Source organism: Sinohyriopsis cumingii, chromosome 14, assembly GCF_028554795.1.
Source record: "Sinohyriopsis cumingii isolate HCF-2022 chromosome 14, ASM2855479v2, whole genome shotgun sequence".
Lineage (NCBI taxonomy): Eukaryota > Metazoa > Mollusca > Bivalvia > Unionida > Unionidae > Sinohyriopsis > Sinohyriopsis cumingii.
Window position 1 is genome coordinate 58,956,512 of NC_142974.1, and position 20,420 is coordinate 58,976,931.

At 36.2% G+C, this 20,420-nt stretch overlaps 5 non-coding genes across 5 annotated transcripts; all 5 read left to right on the top strand.

The window, feature by feature from the left end:
- The first annotated feature begins 2,575 nt into the window (after window positions 1-2,575).
- Window positions 2,576-2,649, top strand: Trnai-aau (transfer RNA isoleucine (anticodon AAU)). The gene has a single exon. It is a non-coding gene; the product is annotated as a tRNA-Ile (tRNA).
- A 4,274-nt stretch (window positions 2,650-6,923) lies between these two features.
- Window positions 6,924-6,997, top strand: Trnai-aau (transfer RNA isoleucine (anticodon AAU)). Its single transcript has one exon. It is a non-coding gene; the product is annotated as a tRNA-Ile (tRNA).
- Window positions 6,998-11,271: 4,274 nt separating this feature from the next.
- On the top strand, window positions 11,272-11,345 carry Trnai-aau (transfer RNA isoleucine (anticodon AAU)). Its single transcript has one exon. It is a non-coding gene; the product is annotated as a tRNA-Ile (tRNA).
- Window positions 11,346-15,619: 4,274 nt separating this feature from the next.
- Trnai-aau (transfer RNA isoleucine (anticodon AAU)) lies at window positions 15,620-15,693 on the top strand. Its single transcript has one exon. It is a non-coding gene; the product is annotated as a tRNA-Ile (tRNA).
- Window positions 15,694-19,967: 4,274 nt separating this feature from the next.
- Window positions 19,968-20,041, top strand: Trnai-aau (transfer RNA isoleucine (anticodon AAU)). Its single transcript has one exon. It is a non-coding gene; the product is annotated as a tRNA-Ile (tRNA).
- Window positions 20,042-20,420: the final 379 nt, after the last annotated feature.

Here is a 20,420-nt window from a genome sequence, read left to right on the forward strand (position 1 = left end):
CCACCATTGTAGTTCTAGCAGTTTTCGTCTATTTTCAGTACATTTTTTCCTCTTATTTTGGTGGGGATAGAAGAGTTATATATATATGCATTTCTTGTAGGGATTTAAAGGTAATTGTTTATTCTGAAGAATATGAGTTCTAGGTGTGGTTTTCTCTTTGTATTTTGGCGACAGTGACTAGTGTGTTATAAGGCTTTGGTGATGGTCCTGAAGTGAAATATGTGTTCTATTTACATGCTGCTCTGTTGACAGTCCAGCCTCTCAAACAAATGCAGGTCAACCTTTGACAAGAACTTCACCGTGATATCATCTTTGACGGTATCTTAAATTAACATATGATTGTATTGATTGTCACACAGTGGAAAGGTCAGTATTGAGAAACAAATGTAGTGAACATATAGCAAAATAAATTGTATTCTATGTCCACGTTGCTGTAAAGGACAAACTGTGCCTCAGCCAACAAAGGCGACACACTATTTGCATCCGGTTCCAGACTGTGCATCTAACTTATTTAGCATTGAACTCTATAACGCAAACCTGGGTATGGTTCCGAACTTTGACTGGATGCACAACATCATTAACACTTCGGTGCGTCAAAATGAACAAATTTGGAAAACTATTAACTTACTTTTCTATGCAAGATTAGTTTGGAAAATGGGATTATTTGAGTTAGAGGTTATGCGAACTATGATAAATTGAATATTTATGCTGCCGAGTGGTCTAAAGCGCTGTCCGTCACTGATCACTGCCATCTCACCTCTGTCTGCGTGGGTTCGAGTCTCGGGCTCGTCAAATGTAGATACGTGAGAAAGCTTGCCGGTAGCTTCTTGTGGGTCGGTGGTTCTTTCCGGGGTTTTCCCGGTTCTTCCTCCACCATTAATACTGGCCGCCATGTATAGCCTATCTTGTGCTGAAAAATGGCGTTAAACCCTATAACAACAACAACAATATTTATGCTGATTTTCACAAGCCATTGACCATCAAATATATGGTCTGCATATTTTAAAATATTATATTTCATTATTTTGAGGACTACATTTTGTGAGAAAACACATACAAGCCTGGACGTTGTATAATAAGATGTTTTGGCTTTTATAATTCTTTTGCTTTGTGCTTTTATAATCTAAATAAGAACGGTTGTGGTGAACACACCATTTCTTGACACTACAATACATTGGAGACATCTAGTAGCTGAAGAAGGCGTGAGCTGTCCATATATTCCATTTTATTTGGTCTTTACCCTTGATACGTTACAGTATGACAGTGGAGATCTGATTTTAATCATGCTGAGTTAGGCTTGTCTCTTTTTCTTTCTTGACGATAAATTTACTCTTACTATTATTATTAATATTATCATTATTAAAACTGCTAGGAGTAGCAGTAGTTCATATGTCAGTTCCAGTAGTAGGTAATTATTTACTGGTCAATTTGAATCGATCAGGGCTTTAGGGCGGGATGCTAGATAGTAAATATGCTAGAGCTGAATTTGCATCAGATAACTCCTGAAAGCGTAGTCAACATGATAAAACCTTGCCTATTAGCTTCGTGATCTGTAGATTTCCCACTATGAGGCACACTAGTTTCTGGATACTGTAGGCATGTCTACTTCATTTGTTTCATAATTATCATCATGGTTGCCTGTCGTTTCGCCAAATATTACAGATTGCTTAGCGATTGCTGCTGTTATATTTCTTATCACGTTATACTTTATAGACGAGTGTGTCCTAAGTAAAAATGAACTTGATGAACTTTGGTAAATTATTATTTTAACTTACTATACTGCCAATGTTCATTTCCCAATCAGTTGGTAATAAGAATGCACATTCATAGAAATCAGTATAGAGCATAGCAACTGTTTAACCTCAACAATTTTTGCTGAAATCATATTGTCAAACTGTATATTGAAGTGTCCAAGAGGATAGTAAGATATGTTTTCTTTTATAATTTCCGAATTATGCATTTTACATTGGTTCAATAGATTTTTATAATGATAACACACACGTTGACCATGCGAAGTTCGTGGCTTCGATCGCCCCTTTGGCCATACTTATTTTATTTTCTCATACGTCTCTTTCATTTCTATTCTGCAGCACAAATTTCAATTTCCATTTGTAAAGGCACAAAATCTGTACCTAGTTATCTCGTAAAACTATATTATTCAATTCTAAAAGCTGCGTTAGTCTGCTACCCAAAACCTGATTCAGAGGACCATCTAAGATATATATGAGACCTGCAAGTGGAAGTGAGACATCCACGACTAACCAAGAGCCACCTTGGTATGTGTCTTATCTTCGTTCTCTCCAAAAGCTCGAGGAGTAATTTATGACTTTACTTAAAACAACACGCAATGTGTTAACGTTAGCACATTCGGCAATTATGAAAAGACCAATATTTGTTATAATATGGGAGTTATGCATTTTACATTATTTCCATATATTTTATACTATTAACATACACGTTGGCAATGCTTTTACGTACCCTAATTGTGTGGTTCCTTTTGCTAATCATTCATTGTGTGAAAGTATGTACTCCATCTGTATTTCTAGATTGTGTAGGAGGATTTTGATTAGCAAGTGGCCGCATAGCTCAGTTGGTTAGAGCGTCGTGCTAATAACGCGAAGGTCGTGGGTTCGATCCCCCCTGTGGCCAATAGTTTTCATTTTCGTTACTATTTTCCTCTCTATTTCTTTATTTACCTTTATTTTTTCTCCTTCTCTTTCATTTCTTATCTGGAGTAACGAAATAAAGTCTGTGCTATTATTTTTTAAAAGTTTAACAATTCAATATCAAAACTTTATGTTACCAAAATCATGATTCAATATACGTTATATTTGAGATCTAGAAGGTGAAGTGAAAGATCCACAATCAGCTGAAGCACACTTTGGTATGTGTCTTATCTTCGTTATAGCAGTGAGCACGAGGAGTAATTCATAAGTTTACCTTAAACCTAATATAGAAAGCTATCAGTTAGAACTTTAGGCAAACATGAAAATAAATAATAAACATATTTTGGGGTATTGCACAGTAATAAAGTAAAGGTGTGTTCTCGATGTCTAGATCCGAGCCAGCTTATGAAAAGGTGACTGGATTTTGTGTGCTATAAGTGTGGGGAGAAGAGCCATGTAGCTATGAATAGCAAACGGCAAAGATTTGACAGTTGTGGAAGGTTTTCTTTATGTGTCAATGAAGGATATGCGACAAATGCCACAAGGAAGCCCAAACATGTACATGTTACAGAGAGGACATTGTGGAAGTGAATCCGCAGATTGGTGATGCTAAGAGGGAGGAACAATCATTGGAGTTACAGCTTGCCGAAGATGATGAAGAAGACGTTGAGAATTAAATACAGGATAATTATAGTGAAGAAAGAGGGGAGGAAACTGTGGGAAGCAGAGTCGATAAGACCGAACAAGAAATAGAATCGGAGGAAGAACGAAACAACAGGCGTACTGTTAGTGATAGATCGGTGACGGATCCAGGAAGTGATGACAGTAGGATGGTAGTTGAAGTCGCTGTTGAAAGGCAAACGATGTTCAGAGTTTTCAGGTAAACGGAAATGGAAATAACAGTACTGATATAGACACTTTCAAAGTCATACACAGTTGGAGAAGACGGTTTAATACAGTACCTAGACTGAAAACGAATAGCATGCGTCTCAAATCCATTAAATAATTTCTAGTATTCATGGAAATGATAAAACATGCGACATAATTTAATACTTTAAACACACTAATCATTATAATGGCCTTATATATTGTATCTCTAATTGTAAACGGCATGCTAGATTTGAATAAGCGAAAGTCTGTTTTAGAAATATTTCTAAAAAATAAGAGGCCATATTTTATTATTGCAAGAAGCCTTTTGGGATGATGAGTTTACTGAATGTATCACAGAAAATGAGATTTGTAATGGTGACATATTTGATAGCAATGCCGTCATTAGGAGGGCTGGTGTTGATGTTTTAGTAGTGAGAGAGGTGAAAAATCAAGTGGCACATGAAATGTTTCATAAGGGTAGAATTTTACATTTAAAATAGATCTTGATGAAGAGTGGTTGATTTAATCAATATTTATGCTCCAAATCTTGTGCGAGTAAGGTATACCTTTCAATGAGATCAAACACATATTTGCATAACAATACTAGCGATAACACTATCTTGGTTGGTGAGTTCAATAACGCTTTATCTGGAATTGATCGACATAACAAAACCTTAACAGGGCTTTCTAAAATTAGTTATGATAGAAATACAAAACGACACACATTGTCGCATTTAACCTACTCGACACACTATTGACATTCGGTCCCAGACTATTTGGAATCAGGTCACAATTAGTACTTCGAGTTCAGTACCCACCATTGTAGTTCTAGCAGTTTTCGTCTATTTTCAGTACATTTTTTCCTCTTATTTTGGTGGGGATAGAAGAGTTATATATATGCATTTCTTGTAGGGATTTAAAGGTAATTGTTTATTCTGAAGAATATGAGTTCTAGGTGTGGTTTTCTCTTTGTATTTTGGCGACAGTGACTAGTGTGTTATAAGGCTTTGGTGATGGTCCTGAAGTGAAATATGTGTTCTATTTACATGCTGCTCTGTTGACAGTCCAGCCTCTCAAACAAATGCAGGTCAACCTTTGACAAGAACTTCACCGTGATATCATCTTTGACGGTATCTTAAATTAACATATGATTGTATTGATTGTCACACAGTGGAAAGGTCAGTATTGAGAAACAAATGTAGTGAACATATAGCAAAATAAATTGTATTCTATGTCCACGTTGCTGTAAAGGACAAACTGTGCCTCAGCCAACAAAGGCGACACACTATTTGCATCCGGTTCCAGACTGTGCATCTAACTTATTTAGCATTGAACTCTATAACGCAAACCTGGGTATGGTTCCGAACTTTGACTGGATGCACAACATCATTAACACTTCGGTGCGTCAAAATGAACAAATTTGGAAAACTATTAACTTACTTTTCTATGCAAGATTAGTTTGGAAAATGGGATTATTTGAGTTAGAGGTTATGCGAACTATGATAAATTGAATATTTATGCTGCCGAGTGGTCTAAAGCGCTGTCCGTCACTGATCACTGCCATCTCACCTCTGTCTGCGTGGGTTCGAGTCTCGGGCTCGTCAAATGTAGATACGTGAGAAAGCTTGCCGGTAGCTTCTTGTGGGTCGGTGGTTCTTTCCGGGGTTTTCCCGGTTCTTCCTCCACCATTAATACTGGCCGCCATGTATAGCCTATCTTGTGCTGAAAAATGGCGTTAAACCCTATAACAACAACAACAATATTTATGCTGATTTTCACAAGCCATTGACCATCAAATATATGGTCTGCATATTTTAAAATATTATATTTCATTATTTTGAGGACTACATTTTGTGAGAAAACACATACAAGCCTGGACGTTGTATAATAAGATGTTTTGGCTTTTATAATTCTTTTGCTTTGTGCTTTTATAATCTAAATAAGAACGGTTGTGGTGAACACACCATTTCTTGACACTACAATACATTGGAGACATCTAGTAGCTGAAGAAGGCGTGAGCTGTCCATATATTCCATTTTATTTGGTCTTTACCCTTGATACGTTACAGTATGACAGTGGAGATCTGATTTTAATCATGCTGAGTTAGGCTTGTCTCTTTTTCTTTCTTGACGATAAATTTACTCTTACTATTATTATTAATATTATCATTATTAAAACTGCTAGGAGTAGCAGTAGTTCATATGTCAGTTCCAGTAGTAGGTAATTATTTACTGGTCAATTTGAATCGATCAGGGCTTTAGGGCGGGATGCTAGATAGTAAATATGCTAGAGCTGAATTTGCATCAGATAACTCCTGAAAGCGTAGTCAACATGATAAAACCTTGCCTATTAGCTTCGTGATCTGTAGATTTCCCACTATGAGGCACACTAGTTTCTGGATACTGTAGGCATGTCTACTTCATTTGTTTCATAATTATCATCATGGTTGCCTGTCGTTTCGCCAAATATTACAGATTGCTTAGCGATTGCTGCTGTTATATTTCTTATCACGTTATACTTTATAGACGAGTGTGTCCTAAGTAAAAATGAACTTGATGAACTTTGGTAAATTATTATTTTAACTTACTATACTGCCAATGTTCATTTCCCAATCAGTTGGTAATAAGAATGCACATTCATAGAAATCAGTATAGAGCATAGCAACTGTTTAACCTCAACAATTTTTGCTGAAATCATATTGTCAAACTGTATATTGAAGTGTCCAAGAGGATAGTAAGATATGTTTTCTTTTATAATTTCCGAATTATGCATTTTACATTGGTTCAATAGATTTTTATAATGATAACACACACGTTGACCATGCGAAGTTCGTGGCTTCGATCGCCCCTTTGGCCATACTTATTTTATTTTCTCATACGTCTCTTTCATTTCTATTCTGCAGCACAAATTTCAATTTCCATTTGTAAAGGCACAAAATCTGTACCTAGTTATCTCGTAAAACTATATTATTCAATTCTAAAAGCTGCGTTAGTCTGCTACCCAAAACCTGATTCAGAGGACCATCTAAGATATATATGAGACCTGCAAGTGGAAGTGAGACATCCACGACTAACCAAGAGCCACCTTGGTATGTGTCTTATCTTCGTTCTCTCCAAAAGCTCGAGGAGTAATTTATGACTTTACTTAAAACAACACGCAATGTGTTAACGTTAGCACATTCGGCAATTATGAAAAGACCAATATTTGTTATAATATGGGAGTTATGCATTTTACATTATTTCCATATATTTTATACTATTAACATACACGTTGGCAATGCTTTTACGTACCCTAATTGTGTGGTTCCTTTTGCTAATCATTCATTGTGTGAAAGTATGTACTCCATCTGTATTTCTAGATTGTGTAGGAGGATTTTGATTAGCAAGTGGCCGCATAGCTCAGTTGGTTAGAGCGTCGTGCTAATAACGCGAAGGTCGTGGGTTCGATCCCCCCTGTGGCCAATAGTTTTCATTTTCGTTACTATTTTCCTCTCTATTTCTTTATTTACCTTTATTTTTTCTCCTTCTCTTTCATTTCTTATCTGGAGTAACGAAATAAAGTCTGTGCTATTATTTTTTAAAAGTTTAACAATTCAATATCAAAACTTTATGTTACCAAAATCATGATTCAATATACGTTATATTTGAGATCTAGAAGGTGAAGTGAAAGATCCACAATCAGCTGAAGCACACTTTGGTATGTGTCTTATCTTCGTTATAGCAGTGAGCACGAGGAGTAATTCATAAGTTTACCTTAAACCTAATATAGAAAGCTATCAGTTAGAACTTTAGGCAAACATGAAAATAAATAATAAACATATTTTGGGGTATTGCACAGTAATAAAGTAAAGGTGTGTTCTCGATGTCTAGATCCGAGCCAGCTTATGAAAAGGTGACTGGATTTTGTGTGCTATAAGTGTGGGGAGAAGAGCCATGTAGCTATGAATAGCAAACGGCAAAGATTTGACAGTTGTGGAAGGTTTTCTTTATGTGTCAATGAAGGATATGCGACAAATGCCACAAGGAAGCCCAAACATGTACATGTTACAGAGAGGACATTGTGGAAGTGAATCCGCAGATTGGTGATGCTAAGAGGGAGGAACAATCATTGGAGTTACAGCTTGCCGAAGATGATGAAGAAGACGTTGAGAATTAAATACAGGATAATTATAGTGAAGAAAGAGGGGAGGAAACTGTGGGAAGCAGAGTCGATAAGACCGAACAAGAAATAGAATCGGAGGAAGAACGAAACAACAGGCGTACTGTTAGTGATAGATCGGTGACGGATCCAGGAAGTGATGACAGTAGGATGGTAGTTGAAGTCGCTGTTGAAAGGCAAACGATGTTCAGAGTTTTCAGGTAAACGGAAATGGAAATAACAGTACTGATATAGACACTTTCAAAGTCATACACAGTTGGAGAAGACGGTTTAATACAGTACCTAGACTGAAAACGAATAGCATGCGTCTCAAATCCATTAAATAATTTCTAGTATTCATGGAAATGATAAAACATGCGACATAATTTAATACTTTAAACACACTAATCATTATAATGGCCTTATATATTGTATCTCTAATTGTAAACGGCATGCTAGATTTGAATAAGCGAAAGTCTGTTTTAGAAATATTTCTAAAAAATAAGAGGCCATATTTTATTATTGCAAGAAGCCTTTTGGGATGATGAGTTTACTGAATGTATCACAGAAAATGAGATTTGTAATGGTGACATATTTGATAGCAATGCCGTCATTAGGAGGGCTGGTGTTGATGTTTTAGTAGTGAGAGAGGTGAAAAATCAAGTGGCACATGAAATGTTTCATAAGGGTAGAATTTTACATTTAAAATAGATCTTGATGAAGAGTGGTTGATTTAATCAATATTTATGCTCCAAATCTTGTGCGAGTAAGGTATACCTTTCAATGAGATCAAACACATATTTGCATAACAATACTAGCGATAACACTATCTTGGTTGGTGAGTTCAATAACGCTTTATCTGGAATTGATCGACATAACAAAACCTTAACAGGGCTTTCTAAAATTAGTTATGATAGAAATACAAAACGACACACATTGTCGCATTTAACCTACTCGACACACTATTGACATTCGGTCCCAGACTATTTGGAATCAGGTCACAATTAGTACTTCGAGTTCAGTACCCACCATTGTAGTTCTAACAGTTTTCGTCTATTTTCAGTACATTTTTTCCTCTTATTTTGGTGGGGATAGAAGAGTTATATATATGCATTTCTTGTAGGGATTTAAAGGTAATTGTTTATTCTGAAGAATATGAGTTCTAGGTGTGGTTTTCTCTTTGTATTTTGGCGACAGTGACTAGTGTGTTATAAGGCTTTGGTGATGGTCCTGAAGTGAAATATGTGTTCTATTTACATGCTGCTCTGTTGACAGTCCAGCCTCTCAAACAAATGCAGGTCAACCTTTGACAAGAACTTCACCGTGATATCATCTTTGACGGTATCTTAAATTAACATATGATTGTATTGATTGTCACACAGTGGAAAGGTCAGTATTGAGAAACAAATGTAGTGAACATATAGCAAAATAAATTGTATTCTATGTCCACGTTGCTGTAAAGGACAAACTGTGCCTCAGCCAACAAAGGCGACACACTATTTGCATCCGGTTCCAGACTGTGCATCTAACTTATTTAGCATTGAACTCTATAACGCAAACCTGGGTATGGTTCCGAACTTTGACTGGATGCACAACATCATTAACACTTCGGTGCGTCAAAATGAACAAATTTGGAAAACTATTAACTTACTTTTCTATGCAAGATTAGTTTGGAAAATGGGATTATTTGAGTTAGAGGTTATGCGAACTATGATAAATTGAATATTTATGCTGCCGAGTGGTCTAAAGCGCTGTCCGTCACTGATCACTGCCATCTCACCTCTGTCTGCGTGGGTTCGAGTCTCGGGCTCGTCAAATGTAGATACGTGAGAAAGCTTGCCGGTAGCTTCTTGTGGGTCGGTGGTTCTTTCCGGGGTTTTCCCGGTTCTTCCTCCACCATTAATACTGGCCGCCATGTATAGCCTCTCTTGTGCTGAAAAATGGCGTTAAACCCTATAACAACAACAACAATATTTATGCTGATTTTCACAAGCCATTGACCATCAAATATATGGTCTGCATATTTTAAAATATTATATTTCATTATTTTGAGGACTACATTTTGTGAGAAAACACATACAAGCCTGGACGTTGTATAATAAGATGTTTTGGCTTTTATAATTCTTTTGCTTTGTGCTTTTATAATCTAAATAAGAACGGTTGTGGTGAACACACCATTTCTTGACACTACAATACATTGGAGACATCTAGTAGCTGAAGAAGGCGTGAGCTGTCCATATATTCCATTTTATTTGGTCTTTACCCTTGATACGTTACAGTATGACAGTGGAGATCTGATTTTAATCATGCTGAGTTAGGCTTGTCTCTTTTTCTTTCTTGACGATAAATTTACTCTTACTATTATTATTAATATTATCATTATTAAAACTGCTAGGAGTAGCAGTAGTTCATATGTCAGTTCCAGTAGTAGGTAATTATTTACTGGTCAATTTGAATCGATCAGGGCTTTAGGGCGGGATGCTAGATAGTAAATATGCTAGAGCTGAATTTGCATCAGATAACTCCTGAAAGCGTAGTCAACATGATAAAACCTTGCCTATTAGCTTCGTGATCTGTAGATTTCCCACTATGAGGCACACTAGTTTCTGGATACTGTAGGCATGTCTACTTCATTTGTTTCATAATTATCATCATGGTTGCCTGTCGTTTCGCCAAATATTACAGATTGCTTAGCGATTGCTGCTGTTATATTTCTTATCACGTTATACTTTATAGACGAGTGTGTCCTAAGTAAAAATGAACTTGATGAACTTTGGTAAATTATTATTTTAACTTACTATACTGCCAATGTTCATTTCCCAATCAGTTGGTAATAAGAATGCACATTCATAGAAATCAGTATAGAGCATAGCAACTGTTTAACCTCAACAATTTTTGCTGAAATCATATTGTCAAACTGTATATTGAAGTGTCCAAGAGGATAGTAAGATATGTTTTCTTTTATAATTTCCGAATTATGCATTTTACATTGGTTCAATAGATTTTTATAATGATAACACACACGTTGACCATGCGAAGTTCGTGGCTTCGATCGCCCCTTTGGCCATACTTATTTTATTTTCTCATACGTCTCTTTCATTTCTATTCTGCAGCACAAATTTCATTTTCCATTTGTAAATTCACAAAATCTGTACCTAGTTATCTCCTAAAACTATATTATTCAATTCTAAAAGCTGCGTTAGTCTGCTACCCAAAACCTGATTCAGAGGACTATCTAAGATATATATGAGACCTGCAAGTGGAAGTGAGACATCCACGACTAACCAAGAGCCACCTTGGTATGTGTCTTATCTTCGTTCTCTCCAAAAGCTCGAGGAGTAATTTATGACTTTACTTAAAACAACACGCAATGTGTTAACGTTAGCACATTCGGCAATTATGAAAAGACCAATATTTGTTATAATATGGGAGTTATGCATTTTACATTATTTCCATATATTTTATACTATTAACATACACGTTGGCAATGCTTTTACGTACCCTAATTGTGTGGTTCCTTTTGCTAATCATTCATTGTGTGAAAGTATGTACTCCATCTGTATTTCTAGATTGTGTAGGAGGATTTTGATTAGCAAGTGGCCGCATAGCTCAGTTGGTTAGAGCGTCGTGCTAATAACGCGAAGGTCGTGGGTTCGATCCCCCCTGTGGCCAATAGTTTTCATTTTCGTTACTATTTTCCTCTCTATTTCTTTATTTACCTTTATTTTTTCTCCTTCTCTTTCATTTCTTATCTGGAGTAACGAAATAAAGTCTGTGCTATTATTTTTTAAAAGTTTAACAATTCAATATCAAAACTTTATGTTACCAAAATCATGATTCAATATACGTTATATTTGAGATCTAGAAAGTGAAGTGAAAGATCCACAATCAGCTGAAGCACACTTTGGTATGTGTCTTATCTTCGTTATAGCAGTGAGCACGAGGAGTAATTCATAAGTTTACCTTAAACCTAATATAGAAAGCTATCAGTTAGAACTTTAGGCAAACATGAAAATAAATAATAAACATATTTTGGGGTATTGCACAGTAATAAAGTAAAGGTGTGTTCTCGATGTCTAGATCCGAGCCAGCTTATGAAAAGGTGACTGGATTTTGTGTGCTATAAGTGTGGGGAGAAGAGCCATGTAGCTATGAATAGCAAACGGCAAAGATTTGACACTTGTGGAAGGTTTTCTTTATGTGTCAATGAAGGATATGCGACAAATGCCACAAGGAAGCCCAAACATGTACATGTTACAGAGAGGACATTGTGGAAGTGAATCCGCAGATTGGTGATGCTAAGAGGGAGGAACAATCATTGGAGTTACAGCTTGCCGAAGATGATGAAGAAGACGTTGAGAATTAAATACAGGATAATTATAGTGAAGAAAGAGGGGAGGAAACTGTGGGAAGCAGAGTCGATAAGACCGAACAAGAAATAGAATCGGAGGAAGAACGAAACAACAGGCGTACTGTTAGTGATAGATCGGTGACGGATCCAGGAAGTGATGACAGTAGGATGGTAGTTGAAGTCGCTGTTGAAAGGCAAACGATGTTCAGAGTTTTCAGGTAAACGGAAATGGAAATAACAGTACTGATATAGACACTTTCAAAGTCATACACAGTTGGAGAAGACGGTTTAATACAGTACCTAGACTGAAAACGAATAGCATGCGTCTCAAATCCATTAAATAATTTCTAGTATTCATGGAAATGATAAAACATGCGACATAATTTAATACTTTAAACACACTAATCATTATAATGGCCTTATATATTGTATCTCTAATTGTAAACGGCATGCTAGATTTGAATAAGCGAAAGTCTGTTTTAGAAATATTTCTAAAAAATAAGAGGCCATATTTTATTATTGCAAGAAGCCTTTTGGGATGATGAGTTTACTGAATGTATCACAGAAAATGAGATTTGTAATGGTGACATATTTGATAGCAATGCCGTCATTAGGAGGGCTGGTGTTGATGTTTTAGTAGTGAGAGAGGTGAAAAATCAAGTGGCACATGAAATGTTTCATAAGGGTAGAATTTTACATTTAAAATAGATCTTGATGAAGAGTGGTTGATTTAATCAATATTTATGCTCCAAATCTTGTGCGAGTAAGGTATACCTTTTAATGAGATCAAACACATATTTGCATAACAATACTAGCGATAACACTATCTTGGTTGGTGAGTTCAATAACGCTTTATCTGGAATTGATCGACATAACAAAACCTTAACAGGGCTTTCTAAAATTAGTTATGATAGAAATACAAAACGACACACATTGTCGCATTTAACCTACTCGACACACTATTGACATTCGGTCCCAGACTATTTGGAATCAGGTCACAATTAGTACTTCGAGTTCAGTACCCACCATTGTAGTTCTAGCAGTTTTCGTCTATTTTCAGTACATTTTTTCCTCTTATTTTGGTGGGGATAGAAGGGTTATATATATGCATTTCTTGTAGGGATTTAAAGGTAATTGTTTATTCTGAAGAATATGAGTTCTAGGTGTGGTTTTCTCTTTGTATTTTGGCGACAGTGACTAGTGTGTTATAAGGCTTTGGTGATGGTCCTGAAGTGAAATATGTGTTCTATTTACATGCTGCTCTGTTGACAGTCCAGCCTCTCAAACAAATGCAGGTCAACCTTTGACAAGAACTTCACCGTGATATCATCTTTGACGGTATCTTAAATTAACATATGATTGTATTGATTGTCACACAGTGGAAAGGTCAGTATTGAGAAACAAATGTAGTGAACATATAGAAAAATAAATTGTATTCTATGTCCACGTTGCTGTAAAGGACAAACTGTGCCTCAGCCAACAAAGGCGACACACTATTTGCATCCGGTTCCAGACTGTGCATCTAACTTATTTAGCATTGAACTCTATAACGCAAACCTGGGTATGGTTCCGAACTTTGACTGGATGCACAACATCATTAACACTTCGGTGCGTCAAAATGAACAAATTTGAAAAACTATTAACTTACTTTTCTGTGCAAGATTAGTTTGGAAAATGGGATTATTTGAGTCAGAGGTTATGCGAACTATGATAAATTGAATATTTATGCTGCCGAGTGGTCTAAAGCGCTGTCCGTCACTGATCACTGCCATCTCACCTCTGTCTGCGTGGGTTCGAGTCTCGGGCTCGGCAAATGTGGATACGTGAGAAAGCTTGCCGTTAGCTTCTCGTGGGTCGGTGGTTCTTTCCGGGGTTTTCCCGGTTCTTCCTCCACCATTAATACTGGCCGCCATGTATAGCCTCTCTTGTGCTGAAAAATGGCGTTAAACCCTATAACAACAACAACAATATTTATGCTGATTTTCACAAGCCATTGACCATCAAATATATGGTCTGCATATTTCAAAATATTATATTTCATTATTTTGAGGACTACATTTTGTGAGAAAACACATACAAGCCTGGACGTTGTATAATAAGATGTTTTGGCTTTTATAATTCTTTTGCTTTGTGCTTTTATAATCTAAATAAGAACGGTTGTGGTGAACACACCATTTCTTGACACTACAATACATTGGAGACATCTAGTAGCTGAAGAAGGCGTGAGCTGTCCATATATTCCATTTTATTTGGTCTTTACCCTTGATACGTTACAGTATGACAGTGGAGATCTGATTTTAATCATGCTGAGTTAGGCTTGTCTCTTTTTCTTTCTTGACGATAAATTTACTCTTACTATTATTATTAATATTATCATTATTAAAACTGCTAGGAGTAGCAGTAGTTCATATGTCAGTTCCAGTAGTAGGTAATTATTTACTGGTCAATTTGAATCGATCAGGGCTTTAGGGCGGGATGCTAGATAGTAAATATGCTAGAGCTGAATTTGCATCAGATAACTCCTGAAAGCGTAGTCAACATGATAAAACCTTGCCTATTAGCTTCGTGATCTGTAGATTTCCCACCATGAGGCACACTAGTTTCTGGATACTGTAGGCATGTCTACTTCATTTGTTTCATAATTATCATCATGGTTGCCTGTCGTTTCGCCAAATATTACAGATTGCTTAGCGATTGCTGCTGTTATATTTCTTATCACGTTATACTTTATAGACGAGTGTGTCCTAAGTAAAAATGAACTTGATGAACTTTGGTAAATTATTATTTTAACTTACCATACTGCCAATGTTCATTTCCCAATCAGTTGGTAATAAGAATGCACATTCATAGAAATCAGTATAGAGCATAGCAACTGTTTAACCTCAACAATTTTTGCTGAAATCATATTGTCAAACTGTATATTGAAGTGTCCAAGAGGATAGTAAGATATGTTTTCTTTTATAATTTCCGAATTATGCATTTTACATTGGTTCAATAGATTTTTATAATGATAACACACACGTTGACCATGCGAAGTTCGTGGCTTCGATCGCCCCTTTGGCCATACTTATTTTATTTTCTCATACGTCTCTTTCATTTCTATTCTGCAGCACAAATTTCAATTTCCATTTGTAAAGGCACAAAATCTGTACCTAGTTATCTCCTAAAACTATATTATTCAATTCTAAAAGCTGCGTTAGTCTGCTACCCAAAACCTGATTCAGAGGACCATCTAAGATATATATGAGACCTGCAAGTGGAAGTGAGACATCCACGACTAACCAAGAGCCACCTTGGTATGTGTCTTATCTTCGTTCTCTCCAAAAGCTCGAGGAGTAATTTATGACTTTACTTAAAACAACACGCAATGTGTTAACGTTAGCACATTCGGCAATTATGAAAAGACCAATATTTGTTATAATATGGGAGTTATGCATTTTACATTATTTCCATATATTTTATACTATTAACATACACGTTGGCAATGCTTTTACGTACCCTAATTGTGTGGTTCCTTTTGCTAATCATTCATTGTGTGAAAGTATGTACTCCATCTGTATTTCTAGATTGTGTAGGAGGATTTTGATTAGCAAGTGGCCGCATAGCTCAGTTGGTTAGAGCGTCGTGCTAATAACGCGAAGGTCGTGGGTTCGATCCCCCCTGTGGCCAATAGTTTTCATTTTCGTTACTATTTTCCTCTCTATTTCTTTATTTACCTTTATTTTTTCTCCTTCTCTTTCATTTCTTATCTGGAGTAACGAAATAAAGTCTGTGCTATTATTTTTTAAAAGTTTAACAATTCAATATCAAAACTTTATGTTACCAAAATCATGATTCAATATACGTTATATTTGAGATCTAGAAGGTGAAGTGAAAGATCCACAATCAGCTGAAGCACACTTTGGTATGTGTCTTATCTTCGTTATAGCAGTGAGCACGAGGAGTAATTCATAAGTTTACCTTAAACCTAATATAGAAAGCTATCAGTTAGAACTTTAGGCAAACATGAAAATAAATAATAAACATATTTTGGGGTATTGCACAGTAATAAAGTAAAGGTGTGTTCTCGATGTCTAGATCCGAGCCAGCTTATGAAAAGGTGACTGGATTTTGTGTGCTATAAGTGTGGGGAGAAGAGCCATGTAGCTATGAATAGCAAACGGCAAAGATTTGACAGTTGTGGAAGGTTTTCTTTATGTGTCAATGAAGGATATGCGACAAATGCCACAAGGAAGCCCAAACATGTACATGTTACAGAGAGGACATTGTGGAAGTGAATCCGCAGATTGGTGATGCTAAGAGGGAGGAACAATCATTGGAGTTACAGCTTGCCGAAGATGATGAAGAAGACGTTGAGAATTAAATACAGGATAATTATAGTGAAGAAAGAGGGGAGGAAACTGTGGGAAGCAGAGTCGATAAGACCGAACAAGAAATAGAATCGGAGGAAGAACGAAACAACAGGCGTACTGTTAGTGATAGATCGGTGACGGATCCAGGAAGTGATGACAGTAGGATGGTAGTTGAAGTCGCTGTTGAAAGGCAAACGATGTTCAGAGTTTTCAGGTAAACGGAAATGGAAATAACAGTACTGATATAGACACTTTCAAAGTCATACACAGTTGGAGAAGACGGTTTAATACAGTACCTAGACTGAAAACGAATAGCATGCGTCTCAAATCCATTAAATAATTTCTAGTATTCATGGAAATGATAAAACATGCGACATAATTTAATACTTTAAACACACTAATCATTATAATGGCCTTATATATTGTATCTCTAATTGTAAACGGCATGCTAGATTTGAATAAGCGAAAGTCTGTTTCAGAAATATTTCTAAAAAATAAGAGGCCATATTTTATTATTGCAAGAAGCCTTTTGGGATGATGAGTTTACTGAATGTATCACAGAAAATGAGATTTGTAATGGTGACATATTTGATAGCAATGCCGTCATTAGGAGGGCTGGTGTTGATGTTTTAGTAGTGAGAGAGGTGAAAAATCAAGTGGCACATGAAATGTTTCATAAGGGTAGAATTTTACATTTAAAATAGATCTTGATGAAGAGTGGTTGATTTAATCAATATTTATGCTCCAAATCTTGTGCGAGTAAGGTATACCTTTTAATGAGATCAAACACATATTTGCATAACAATACTAGCGATAACACTATCTTGGTTGGTGAGTTCAATAACGCTTTATCTGGAATTGATCGACATAACAAAACCTTAACAGGGCTTTCTAAAATTAGTTATGATAGAAATACAAAACGACACACATTGTCGCATTTAACCTACTCGACACACTATTGACATTCGGTCCCAGACTATTTGGAATCAGGTCACAATTAGTACTTCGAGTTCAGTACCCACCATTGTAGTTCTAGCAGTTTTCGTCTATTTTCAGTACATTTTTTCCTCTTATTTTGGTGGGGATAGAAGAGTTATATATATGCATTTCTTGTAGGGATTTAAAGGTAATTGTTTATTCTGAAGAATATGAGTTCTAGGTGTGGTTTTCTCTTTGTATTTTGGCGACAGTGACTAGTGTGTTATAAGGCTATGGTGATGGTCCTGAAGTGAAATATGTGTTCTATTTACATGCTGCTCTGTTGACAGTCCAGCCTCTCAAACAAATGCAGGTCAACCTTTGACAAGAACTTCACCGTGATATCATCTTTGACGGTATCTTAAATTAACATATGATTGTATTGATTGTCACACAGTGGAAAGGTCAGTATTGAGAAACAAATGTAGTGAACATATAGAAAAATAAATTGTATTCTATGTCCACGTTGCTGTAAAGGACAAACTGTGCCTCAGCCAACAAAGGCGACACACTATTTGCATCCGGTTCCAGACTGTGCATCTAACTTATTTAGCATTGAACTCTATAACGCAAACCTGGGTATGGTTCCGAACTTTGACTGGATGCACAACATCATTAACACTTCGGTGCGTCAAAATGAACAAATTTGAAAAACTATTAACTTACTTTTCTGTGCAAGATTAGTTTGGAAAATGGGATTATTTGAGTCAGAGGTTATGCGAACTATGATAAATTGAATATTTATGCTGCCGAGTGGTCTAAAGCGCTGTCCGTCACTGATCACTGCCATCTCACCTCTGTCTGCGTGGGTTCGAGTCTCGGGCTCGGCAAATGTGGATACGTGAGAAAGCTTGCCGTTAGCTTCTCGTGGGTCGGTGGTTCTTTCCGGGGTTTTCCCGGTTCTTCCTCCACCATTAATACTGGCCGCCATGTATAGCCTCTCTTGTGCTGAAAAATGGCGTTAAACCCTATAACAACAACAACAATATTTATGCTGATTTTCACAAGCCATTGACCATCAAATATATGGTCTGCATATTTCAAAATATTATATTTCATTATTTTGAGGACTACATTTTGTGAGAAAACACATACAAGCCTGGACGTTGTATAATAAGATGTTTTGGCTTTTATAATTCTTTTGCTTTGTGCTTTTATAATCTAAATAAGAACGGTTGTGGTGAACACACCATTTCTTGACACTACAATACATTGGAGACATCTAGTAGCTGAAGAAGGCGTGAGCTGTCCATATATTCCATTTTATTTGGTCTTTACCCTTGATACGTTACAGTATGACAGTGGAGATCTGATTTTAATCATGCTGAGTTAGGCTTGTCTCTTTTTCTTTCTTGACGATAAATTTACTCTTACTATTATTATTAATATTATCATTATTAAAACTGCTAGGAGTAGCAGTAGTTCATATGTCAGTTCCAGTAGTAGGTAATTATTTACTGGTCAATTTGAATCGATCAGGGCTTTAGGGCGGGATGCTAGATAGTAAATATGCTAGAGCTGAATTTGCATCAGATAACTCCTGAAAGCGTAGTCAACATGATAAAACCTTGCCTATTAGCTTCGTGATCTGTAGATTTCCCACCATGAGGCACACTAGTTTCTGGATACTGTAGGCATGTCTACTTCATTTGTTTCATAATTATCATCATGGTTGCCTGTCGTTTCGCCAAATATTACAGATTGCTTAGCGATTGCTGCTGTTATATTTCTTATCACGTTATACTTTATAGACGAGTGTGTCCTAAGTAAAAATGAACTTGATGAACTTTGGTAAATTATTATTTTAACTTACCATACTGCCAATGTTCATTTCCCAATCAGTTGGTAATAAGAATGCACATTCATAGAAATCAGTATAGAGCATAGCAACTGTTTAACCTCAACAATTTTTGCTGAAATCATATTGTCAAACTGTATATTGAAGTGTCCAAGAGGATAGTAAGATATGTTTTCTTTTATAATTTCCGAATTATGCATTTTACATTGGTTCAATAGATTTTTATAATGATAACACACACGTTGACCATGCGAAGTTCGTGGCTTAGATCGCCCCTTTGGCCATACTTATTTTATTTTCTCATACGTCTCTTTCATTTCTATTCTGCAGCACAAATTTCAATTTCCATTTGTAAAGGCACAAAATCTGTACCTAGTTATCTCCTAAAACTATATTATTCAATTCTAAAAGCTGCGTTAGTCTGCTACCCAAAACCTGATTCAGAGGACCATCTAAGATATATATGAGACCTGCAAGTGGAAGTGAGACATCCACGACTAACCAAGAGCCACCTTGGTATGTGTCTTATCTTCGTTCTCTCCAAAAGCTCGAGGAGTAATTTATGACTTTACTTAAAACAACACGCAATGTGTTAACGTTAGCACATTCGGCAATTATGAAAAGACCAATATTTGTTATAATATGGGAGTTATGCATTTTACATTATTTCCATATATTTTATACTATTAACATACACGTTGGCAATGCTTTTACGTACCCTAATTGTGTGGTTCCTTTTGCTAATCATTCATTGTGTGAAAGTATGTACTCCATCTGTATTTCTAGATTGTGTAGGAGGATTTTGATTAGCAAGTGGCCGCATAGCTCAGTTGGTTAGAGCGTCGTGCTAATAACGCGAAGGTCGTGGGTTCGATCCCCCCTGTGGCCAATAGTTTTCATTTTCGTTACTATTTTCCTCTCTATTTCTTTATTTACCTTTATTTTTTCTCCTTCTCTTTCATTTCTTATCTGGAGTAACGAAATAAAGTCTGTGCTATTATTTTTTAAAAGTTTAACAATTCAATATCAAAACTTTATGTTACCAAAATCATGATTCAATATACGTTATATTTGAGATCTAGAAGGTGAAGTGAAAGATCCACAATCAGCTGAAGCACACTTTGGTATGTGTCTTATCTTCGTTATAGCAGTGAGCACGAGGAGTAATTCATAAGTTTACCTTAAACCTAATATAGAAAGCTATCAGTTAGAACTTTAGGCAAACATGAAAATAAATAATAAACATATTTTGGGGTATTGCACAGTAA